Genomic DNA, 10,699 nt, shown 5'->3' on the forward strand with positions numbered 1-10,699 from the left:
TGCTTGGCTTCAAATGAGGTCTAAAGTAAAGGAAATAAAAATGCATTTGTCTTTTGTCATTTCTCCATCACCCTCATCATGGGGGTACTTCTTCATCTTTTCTCAAACTTGTAAATACATGTGGCAGAAGTAAGCAAGTGACTGATGTTTTAAATATCTAAATTTATATAGAACCCCTTTGTATAAAGGCAGTCCTATTTTTAAATGCTTTTCTGCAAATCTTTTCATGTTTGAAAAGCCTTTATGTTTTCTGCAAGTCTGTATCATATTTGTTCAATTATAATTTCCTTAGACAATTTCCTTCAACATTGCTGTCTTTGAATTTGTAATCCTTTGTTTTCCAATACACCTTTTGATGTGATATCTAAAGCATCTGTCATTGACACTCATCTGTTTTTCAGAGCTGAATGGACTTTGGGAAATGGAACTGATGTACGGCAAATGTTCTCGTAAAACTAGGATCTGTCTACCTGTCTCTCTAAACTCAAGATTATTTTCAATCTTTCCCTCTCCTTGCAGCATCTGTCCATTTTCCCCACTCCAGTCTATTTCAGGTGGCCCTGATATCACCAAATTTTACTTAAATTTTAAGACACATCTCAAAGGATCTTCTTTGTTTTCTGCATTATTGCCAATTATATAAGGAGGCAAAAATTTGTTCATGGGTCTCAAAAATAAATCAATGTGTTTGTATAAAAACAGATGTATATAGCATACACAAATAATATGTGTGTGTGTGTGTGTGTGTAGGTATACACATACACATATATTGGTGGTATTAAATATTCATGGGTGAGTGATAAAATAATGTATTAAAAGTCTCCCAGGTGAGGGGAAGATAACCATGAAAAAAAAGATTGACAAACATATCCCCAGACCATAACAATTTTGTAATAACTCTACTTCACTTTAACTCTTGCAAAAAATGAGACAAACCCTATAACATGAATCAATTTAAGTTCTTTAAAACATGTAAATGGTCATACTGAAATAATAACAATACTACCTACACACTGAGACAGTACATAAAATATCATGGAGCGCATCTCCCAACATTTTTGCAGGATGAAAGTGGCCATGAAAACCACTGAGGAAAAATCTACATTCTCTTTCAATAACACATCCCCAGGTATGTAAATATTGTACGGACTCTTGTTGGTAGCTACAGTGCCAAGGAGGGACACAGGTCACTTTGTAAGGTACTTTATAAATGTACCACTCCAACATTCTTTCCCATTGCATTATCCTATTCTGCACTTTGGACGTATTGACTAGGGTAATAAAATCCAAGAAAAATATCATAAATCAACAGAATGAAAATCATTTTTTATTTTTCTTTTTTAAGTTCATAATGTCATAGTAATTGTCATAATAGGCAAATATTCCTTGGTGCTATGATGGTATATTTAATAAGTCTCTATTTTTAAACATTAATTAAGAGCCAAAATAATAAATACCTCGATTAATTTTTGAATGCTTGTAATGCAAACAATGAACATTCCAGATAATTGAACTGAGTACTTTATGGTAATAACCTTCATTTAAAGAAACAGAACACGACGTCCTACATGATTTGAGCAAGAAAACTTCAGAGAGAAGTATTTGCATGTGGACAGATGTGGCTCTGGGGACACCCACGGCTTTACACTCATGACATTCACCCTCACCCTGAGGCTCTCTCGTGTAGATGTTTGCTGCCACTGCATAGTGACCCAAAGAGTCTAGAAGGTTGGTCTTTAGCTTTAACAAGGATGATGTCTCCTTGGCACGTGATTGTTGTTCAATTTGAAGTGGAAAAAGAAATTTAGAGAAGACATCTTCATGAAGTGCACTTTGAATTAATTTTAAATAATTTATATAGATTATAACCTAAACGTGGCCAATTCTCCACGAAGGAGGTGCCGACCATTACATGATATGATGCTTATAATTATAAAGAGTAGCGTTGTTAACTCGGAAGGAACCAAATAGTTTATTTAATACCACTTTGTTTTTCTTCATGAAATGAGAAAGTAAGCATGGTGAGTTCCTGAGAGTCAGCAGAGTGTAACAGTTACTGGGGTCTGAAGCCAGACTTCCTGGCTGAAAATCCCATATCCTCTACCCTAGCTGTAGGGCTTGGGCAAGCTATTCATCTCCATTGTAAACACATAAAGACTTGTGCTCTGAGAGAGTAGTAGAATTTCATTCAGGGTATTTAGTGATTCATCAGAATATGTTTCAGCACATAATTTTATTTTTGTTGATTAAAATATTTATTTCAGTTTCTAAAATATGTTTTACAATACCTCATCCTACCTGTGAAAGAAGAGTGTTTTCCTGAGGAGAGCATGGATATGAAGAACTGAAGAGTTTATAATGGAATTGTTATAAAGGGACCAAATCCCCATGGTTTAATTATTTCCAGCAGAAAGTCATTCAGACTGTGAACAACCACTATCTTTTTTATTCTTTTAAAAATCATAAGCTTATTGAGAACATGATTTTTGCCCACTCCCCAATATCATCAGAGAATCAAATTTCCCGAGAATGAAGAAGCAATGGGATTCATTATTAATTTTAATTTATGCCTGAATGTCTTAATATTTTTTGACTCGGGGGAAATATTAAGTTCTCCTGTTTACAACATGTAAGATAGAATAGTGTGTGGTGTAGGGAGAGAGTTTCGGCATTTGGAAAACCACTGGAAGATGAATTAGCTTTTGTTGAACTTGGACTAGTTATTTATTTACTAATCTGAGTCTTGCACTTTATTTTTCAGTAGGAAAAATAATACATAGCTATGGGAACATTGTAGAAACATGGATAAGATAGTTGTCTGGTGATTCTCCCTTTGTCGCCCTACCCCACCCAGATCTGTGGCCTTTTCTTCTCTGCCTTGTTCTGTCCACCCGGAATTTCACCCTCAGGCGTCACATCAATAGAGCTCCTTTGGTAACTAGTTTCCAGCTCAGTTTAGCCAATGGGAGAAACCAGCAGGATGTCAGCGGTGGGAGGAAGAGAAAAGTAGCTCAGTTTCTTTCTCATTCTCTCCCAGCTTCACAATGAAGGTGCTAGAGTGGCTGAAACCTTCCGGGGAAAACTACCGTGGAGGTGTGTGTTGGGGAAGAAGGTGGCCAGGGACTTTCTTCTCGGTTCTAGCTCTCATTGGGCTCTAGTGACATATGCCACTGTCCAGCCATTTCAGCCTTAGGACTGGAACTGTCACATAAATAGAGTCACGTATGTAAATAATCATTTCTGAAGTGATAAATGATATAAGGAAAGATAGATCATGGTTCATGATTAAAGAGCTATTTGTTATGGAGTAACTTAGATTAGTGGCCAGGCAATGCCTTTCAGAAGATGTGTTATTAGAAGAGAGATCTGAATGAAGTGATGGAATGAGTTACTCAAAGGTCTGAGGGAAGAACTTTCTAAGCAGAGGGAATAGCATGTGCAAAGGCCCTGAGGTGGGAATGTGCTCAGCATGTTCAAGAAACAGCTGGAAGATCAATATGGCAGAAGAAGTACTGAAGAGTAAGTGGTCAAAGAGTTTGGAGAAGTAGATAGGAAGGCATCACCTCAGTCCTTGTAGGCTCTGTGATGTTTCTTAAGAAGTTTAGATTTTAGCCTAAGTGTGTTGGAAAATCTTGGACTATTTCACCAGATCAGTAACATGATGTGATTATACTTATGAAAGATCATTGGCTTGCATTGAAACAGATGATTTCAAATGTGGAAGGAGGATGATTGTTATTGTAGCTTGGGCAAAAAATGATTTCATCTTAGACCAGACTGGTAGCAGAGGAAATGCTGACAAGCTGTGTTAAGATTCAATATATAATATTTAGAAATTAGAACAGACAAGATTTCCTCATAGTTAAATACAAAGTGTGATATTGAGTATATGGGGTAAATTGAATAAATATGAAATATATATGAAACATAAAATAAATTATGTTTGTCCAACATATTGTCCACTTTAGTTAGCAACACCAATTTTCAAAAGAACAAAGTACTACTTTCTTTAAATATTTAGGCAGTTTTTATATTTTTCCCTCTTTAGGAAAATGTTCATAAATACAAGTTAGTGCTTCTGATGAGTTATTGTTTTAAGATAGATTTCTACAGTTTTATTCTTGCATGTTTTTATATTTCATACTTTTTGGATGTACTGATGTGTAAAGTCACGACCAGCAAATGGCACCCAAGTTTCTCTACATCCTCAAATGCATTGAAAGTGTTCATTCTATTGTGTGTATGTGTTAATATAGTAGATATGAATCAATGCAGAAAACATTGATCCATCAGATACAATTTATTGAAACTCAACTTTAATTTGTTTCACTTCTTCTCAGTGTCATAGTATGATCGATACCTGAAGGTCATGTTTAAGCTTCAAAAGAAGAAGAAGAAAAAAGCCTTTATTTGGAGGAAGTGTCTCTTGAGAAGAAAACTTCTGAATGAAAGAAAAATTCTGTTTTCCAGATTAAAACATTGTAGATAGAGATTGATGTTGACTTGTCCCCATAACCCACTCTTAACAAACATAAGCATAACTTTATTTATCACTGAAGACACTCAAAATATTCAGAAACACGATATTTTTAAGGGGAAAAGTAATAGGAACTTGAATTAGGAAAATCTAGATGACCATCCAGTTCAATACTGTTATAAAAGGGGTTTTGAACCTCTGCTTTCTCCTACTTTCATATTTAAATTCTAACATTAATCAGTAAAGACCCTTTAATTTTACATCTAGAGATCTGGATGATATTGAAAACATGCAGTTTTTTGTTTGTTTCTTGCTTATAAAAGCAATAATTGTTTATCATGGAAAATTGGTACATAGATGTAAAGAATAAGTCAGTTTTACTTTTCCGTAATCTTAGTATTTTACAAGGTTATTATAATGTATATATTTTTGTACACTTCTTTTTTCATGAAACCTATATAAAATGATTTGCCCTTTCCTTAACTGGGAACTTCTTCATTTTAATGTCTGTATAACATTCTAGTGTAAAAATCTGTCACTCGATAGTCCCAATTCCCTCATGATCACAGCCAACACACCCTTCCGGGGTTCTAGTTATTTACGGGCAGCTTCTGCTCTGTCTGCCATACACCTGTGCCTAACCGGTTATTAAATGCAGGCAGCCCTCACTCTGCACTGCACTGTGGTAATTGGGATCCCTGCAAAGCAAGGACAAGTTCCCAGTCTGTACAGGTTTCACTTAAGCTGGTACTGTGTAAAGTGAGGGCTGCCTGTGTTTAATATGTAACTTCTTTCCTTGTTCTCAACAATAAAGCAGACATTACTATGAAAATCTTCCATTTCTTATTATGCCTTCAGCACATTCTTAAAATTGGACTGAGTAAAAGTGTGCAAACATTTTTAAGATTCCTTAAAACATAATGTTAAATTGATTTCCAGAAAAACTGCATCATATTGTTCTTCTTGACACTGTGGGGGTCATAGATGGCCCCCCCATAATGTGTCTCTGTGGCTTGATTATTTTTAAGAACAAATGACTCTGAAAGAAACTTCGAAGTCCCCAGTAACTGCCTAAAACAATTTAAAAAAGAAGGGCCTGTTCCAGGAAGGTGGTAATACCATAAGATAACTGTGATGTAATGTAAAATGTGTCTCTCAGGTCACATTGTCTGGAGTTGGCCCTTTTGCATTTCCATCCCCACGTAAATTGCATTCTTCCCTCCTGAAGTCCCAAAGGACTAAGCCCAACACTCTCCTTTGTCTTTAGCTAAAAATGCTGTTTAAGGTGTCAACCTCAGCTGTTCTGGTAAATGGCTCAGTTTTCCTGGGTTTCTCCTACATATACATGTTATAAAGCTTTGTTTGATTTTCTCCTATTATTCTGTCTCACATCAATTTAATTCTTAGGCCAGCCAGAAGGACTTAGAGAGAGTAGGGGAATTGTCTTCCTCCCCTACAACACAATCGGTGTAGAAAGTGCCAGTCTCTTTTGAACTCTCTTAAATATAAACACTACACAAAGCAGTCTCTTAATTCATATTTTTGATTACTAACATTAGTACTCATTAATTTTAATATGTTTATATTTTTATCAGTTTTTCATATATAGCCTTCAACATTTATCTATATGATAGTGTTTCAGTACTTCATATGATTTCTGTGAACTTATCATATCTTAATAAGTTTACACTTTACCATATCTGGGGCAAAAACTTTGCCAAAGTATTGGATACCTCTTTATGGTCAAATTCGAGTAACTTTTCCACTGTGAATTTCTCCACTGCAATTAAGCATAGCAATATTTCTTCCAATTCTTTAAAAACTTAATAATTATTTTAGTTTGGATCAATATAAAATTTTTTTCAGTGTTTGAAATGACTCACAGTTGAGTATGTGTGGGCATGTCAGTTCTTTGGGAGGATAGTTGCTGGCAAAGGACAACCTAGTTAAGAATAAGATTCTGTATTTAGTTATATTTGTTGAAAAATAATGTTGCATAATGGACACATAATGGTATAATGAAAAAATAAGTGTTTGTGTAAAAATGTTAACAAATATACAGCCTTAATGCGTAAAGGTTAAATGCTTTTCTCCTCATTTATGGCTTACCAGCAGCTCTCTGCCTTTCTGGCAAAAAAACCCTTAACTCACCTGTAACCTTTCTTCCCTAAGCAGTCCTCTCTATGGTCTCCATGCCATATATCTCCCTGTCAGATCTGGGGACCAAGCTATAACAATACTGTTAGTACTAAAATATTTTCCATATTTCTAAAATAATTTACAATGGATATGTATTATATGTATAGCCATAATTGATCTTTATTAATAAGTGTGCATGTACTTTCAAGATTGAATATTCATAATTTCTGAGTTAAAAATATTGGATAGCTTAGAAGCATCTGATTTGCATTCTCCTAAGATAAATTTGAAAGGAAAAAATGAAAAAGATGGAATTTCTCTACTAGAAATTAAAACAAATTTTAAATCTACTATGGGGAGAGAGAGAGAATCTCCCTCTGCCCTTTTCCTTAATGTTCTTACGGCTGGCCATATAATTAACTAGACAGGTGAGCAGGAGAAAATAATACCAAGTTTAATAACATGTATACATGGGAGAAAGCAGGGACACCGCGTTTCTCAGCACAATAGCAGGAATTCTCGTCTTAAATACCATGTTCAGCCAATGACAAAGGAGGATGTTGTGGTGGGGGGAGTCAGTTACAGGAGATTACCACTAAAGCACAGTAAACAAGAGTAAGGTTATTATGCAGATTTAAGGCCTCACCTTCCACATTGATAAGTCTCTAGAAATGAGGCCATCCCCTCTTTTCCCAATACAGAGAGGGCGATACCTTTACAAATGGAGATTTCCCTTATAAATGTAAATGTTTGTCTGGCAACTCCTTGCAGGGCCATCCAGAGAATGTGGCCAGAGAGACATAAGATGGGCTTGTTGATGCCTTTTCTATTGTAACATCTATTTTACATTATATTACAGCCATCAGATAGAAGATCTGTTCCAGGAAGGAGTTACCATGTCAAATTCTTTAGGCAGGTAGTGGGGGAGGTCAAATGTCCTCAGAGAAAACAACCAAGGTAAAGAGATTTCAGGGTGGCCAAATCTTGATCTCCCACACTACCTTAATTATAGTAATTTGGTTTAAAATATTTGTATACATTCGTCAAAGGAATAGAGGAAATAGGTCAGAAATGGATTCACTTAGCATATGATAAAGGTAACACTGCAAAACGGTGGGCAAAAAGGGGTTCCTTAACAAATAATGGGAGGGAATGAGTTAAAAATGTGTGGGAAAAATTGTGTGCAATGTTATATCATACAACAAAAATGTCTCTGGAATAATTCGACATTCCTGTAAATATTCTTCATGTGAGAAGTCATCAGAAATAACATGAAAGGCAATCATCAAACTGATGTATATTCTTTGTTAAAAATACATTTCAAAAATTTTTCTGTCAAAAAAACCCAGAATCCTTTCCTAAGAATTTCAGTTGAGAAATCAAAGAAGCCAAAAATCCCAAATAACATTTTCTAATACTAATAATGGTATAGTGAAAAAGTTAATCTCAAGTATTACTTATCATAAGTATAAATTGTTAGGAGCTTTCTGGAGAAAAATTTACCACAGAAAAAATTAGCAGGAGCTTCAAAATCATTCAAAGTATTTAATTCAGCAATTACACCTCTCGGAACATTCAGAGAGATACAAATATCGAGATACGACTCAATCTTAAAAATAGGATACATCCATATGCTGGAATAATGGTTTGCAAGATAAATCAAGTGGAAAAAAATATACCAAAATGTTGAGAGCAGCTCACTTTAAGTAGGAGATTACAAGAAAATTTTGCTTTCATGCCTTATATCTTTCAGTATTTTTTAGCTTGTTTTTCTACAATTGATATGTATTATTTTTGTAATGAAGTTCAAAATGAATTAATTTTTATACTACATTAAAAATGGTGTTCACCAAAAACATTTAGTCCACATGAAATGCAAACATTATATCAAGTGAAAATCAATGTTCATACTTGTATATGGGAAATTATTCCAATTTTGTTTTATTAATTAATATATATGCATAAAATTATTGAGAAGAAATATAAAAAACATAAACAGAAATTATCCATTGGTTTAGGACATATCACTGATAAATGTAGCTTCTTCATTTCTGTCTGCATTTTCTAGTTATTTAAAATGAACCTGTGAGCTTTTATAATCTGGAAAATATATCCATAAAATACTATCTAAATAAGTCTACCACATATAAAAATTGCCTGCTTTACATGGAACAGTGGGGTAATTCAAATTGTATTGCACACAAATTACCATCTTTACCTGAAATGTCAGAAGACATCCACATTAGCTATTATCAGCTGTATCACTCTCATCACAATCACCATGATTTCGTGTACAGCACTAACCTCATTGGTTTATTATCCCCGCATTCTGTCCTGCATTTGCAGTGCTGAGAAGTTTAACCACTGCAGTGTGAGTTGGAAAGAGAAAGAATATGGAATCGAGGGATTTGCCTTTGTGCTACTTAGTGGCTGAGAGACTTTGGGTAAGTCATTTAACCTCTCTGTGCCTAAGACTCCAAATGTTATAAATGGAGATCATAGTTTTCTCACTAGTTCAGTTGCAAGGATTAAAATAAATAGTGATATAAAAATGAGAACCAAATTATAATTGAGTGTCACTTATGATTATTTTTATGCATGTTGATTTATGTTCTATCCTGTCTCTAAAGAAATTCTGAGGTGACTTTCACCCCAAAACTTACACAAAGAAAAAATTAAATCACAAATAGAAATAAATAAATAGAATATTTAAAAAAAGACTACAAAGAGATCAACCATTGGATTAAGAGAATTGCCAAGACTAAGTTTAAGTTTGGCTCCTGAAAGCCACAGTGGCTCTTAGGACTAAAAAATAAAAGGAAGCATACAATTATTTAGACAAAATATGGAGTACTTTAAAATGATTCTAAAATATATTTTTCAAATAGGATTATAAATCTGGATATCAGCATATTCTGGTTGCTAGGAATGGTTGCTAACAACTCTTTGCTTAACAAAAAGGGAAGTTTCTTATGAATTAAGAAAATGTTCCACAGACTAAATGATGCTGATCCTCAAAAAGAAATTGGAACGAGGGAATCTATTACATTTAGGACCTCTCTCTTACTCATTTCTAGGTGCTAATCACTATCTTATCACAGACACTTAGTCATTTCAAATGAACAGATGGCTAAACTGCAATTTCATGAATAATTTCCCTTAATCCTTTGCTGCATGGCATGGATCACATCCTTGTTCCTTAGACTGTAGATCAATGGGTTCAGCATTGGGCTCAAAAAAGTATAGAAGACTGCAATTATTTTGGACTCCTCTATAGACTTCTCAGATAGGGGCCTTAAGTGCATGCACAAGAGGGTTCCATAAAATATGGAGACTGTTGTCAGGTGGGAACCACAAGTAGAAAAGGCTTTGTGCCTGCCTTTAGCAGAACGGATCCTCAAGACAGCTGTAATAATGAAAAGGTAGGACAGGAGAATGATGAAGAGCGAGCTTAAGGGAGTAAAATCAGCAACTACAAACATTGCCATCTTCTTGACATAGGTATCAGAGCAGGCCAACATTATAAGAGGAGGATCGGCACAGTAGAAATGATTGATTTCAAGGGAGCCACAGAAAGATAAGTGAAAAGTCAGCAGTGCCTGAGAGAGTCCATTGAGGAAGCCAAAAGTATAAGGGACCATGACTAGAGAGATACAAATGTTCCTGGACATTCTGGTACTGTAATGTAAAGGGTTATGAATGGCTACATAACGATCCAACGTCATGGAAGCAAGGATATAAAACTGAGTAATCACCAGGGCAATGAAGAGAAGACACTGCGTGAAGCATCCAGCATAGGAGATGGTCTTCTGGTCTGAGAGGAATTGTGCAGCATATTTGGAGTAATGTTGGAGGAATAACAAATGTCTATAAAGGAGAGGTGGCTAAGGAAGAAATACATGGGCATTTGGAGGTGGGGATTGGTATTGATCAGCGTGATCATGCACAGATTCCCTGCCAGTGTGATTAGGTAGATCACCAGAAACACTCCAAACAGGATCTTCTCCAACACTGGATCCTCTGTGAGTCCCAAGAGAATGAATTCCCTCACTACAGTGTGGTTTTGAGAAGACATTTTCTTAT

General features: G+C 35.2%; 1 pseudogene; it reads right to left on the bottom strand.

The window, feature by feature from the left end:
- Positions 1–9,750: 9,750 nt before the first annotated feature.
- LOC131395660 (olfactory receptor 5M10-like) lies at positions 9,751–10,699 on the bottom strand (annotated as a pseudogene).

This window comes from Diceros bicornis, chromosome 31 (genome assembly GCF_020826845.1).
Source record: "Diceros bicornis minor isolate mBicDic1 chromosome 31, mDicBic1.mat.cur, whole genome shotgun sequence".
In the NCBI taxonomy this organism is placed as follows: Eukaryota; Metazoa; Chordata; class Mammalia; order Perissodactyla; family Rhinocerotidae; genus Diceros; species Diceros bicornis.